We start from the raw sequence: 1,060 nt of genomic DNA, 5'->3' as shown, positions 1-1,060 counted from the left end.
TTTTTTTGAAAGGGTCTTGCTATACAGTTCATGCTAGCCTTGAACTCATAGTGATCCTTCTGCCTCAGCTTTCTGAGTGCTGGTGTGCCACTACACCTAGCTGGACTGTTGAGTGTTACTCTTAAAAGACATTCAGCTGGGTTTTGGTGGCGCATGCCTATAATCCTATAGTGAGTTCAAGGCCAGCCTAAACTACATAATGAGACCTTGTCTCTCAAAAAAACAAAAGGAAAATAAAAATTTAGCAAAGTCTGATTATCAGAGTGCCCTAATATTTTAGTGGTTCATTCTCTCTCTCTCTCTCTCTCTCTCTCTTTTTTTTGGCTTTTTTGAGACAGGGTCTCACTATGTAGTTGAGACTGACCTGGAGCTCACTATGTAGCCCAGGCTGGTCTCAAACTCACAGGATCCTCCTTCCTCAGCCTGCTGGGATTATAGGCGTGTGCCACCATGCCTGGCAAGAGTGACCTTTCATTCATTCATTCATTCATTCATTCATTCATTTATCTATGGTACTGGGGATTGAACTGGGTCCTTGTGCTTACAAGGCAGGCAGCAGAACCACTGAGCTAAATCCCTGGCCCAAGAGTGACATTTTAAATGCTTTTAACTTTTTTTTTTTTTTTTTTTTTGGTACCGGGGATTGAACTCAGGTCCTTGCGCTTGCAAGGCAGGCCACCGAACCGCTGCGCTAAATCCCCGGCCCCTAAATGCTTTTAAAATGTAATGCTGTTTACTGAATCAGAAACATTTTAGCAGTCTAAACAGGAAAAGAAATTAACAGAACGCTGCAAATTGTGTTTAAGTATGGTAAGTTCTTGAACTTTCATTGATGCAGTGGTTCTGCTGAAATGAGTGAAGGGAAGAGTTCTAATTTGTTTAAAAATAGTTTTAAGTTCAGCACTCACATGCCTATAATTTCAGCACTACTAGCCGGGCGTGGTGGCACACACCTGTAATCCCAGCACTCTGGAGGCTGAGGCAGGAGGATCGCTGTGAGTTCGAGACCAGCCTAGGCTACATAGTGAGACCGTCCGTCTCAAAAAACAAAAAACAAAAA

The 1,060-nt window shown here is 42.8% G+C and overlaps 1 protein-coding gene across 1 annotated transcript in view; it reads left to right on the top strand.

Annotated features, from left to right (window-relative positions):
* The window catches only part of Rab1a (RAB1A, member RAS oncogene family), a 26,651-nt gene that overhangs the window by 12,429 nt on the left and 13,162 nt on the right, over positions 1–1,060 (top strand). The gene's annotated exons all lie outside the window — the stretch shown is intronic.

This window comes from Fukomys damarensis, unplaced genomic scaffold (genome assembly GCF_012274545.1).
Source record: "Fukomys damarensis isolate Sample0158 unplaced genomic scaffold, DMR_v1.0_HiC HiC_scaffold_2, whole genome shotgun sequence".
NCBI lineage: Eukaryota > Metazoa > Chordata > Mammalia > Rodentia > Bathyergidae > Fukomys > Fukomys damarensis.
This window is presented reverse-complemented; position numbering and strand designations above follow the sequence as displayed.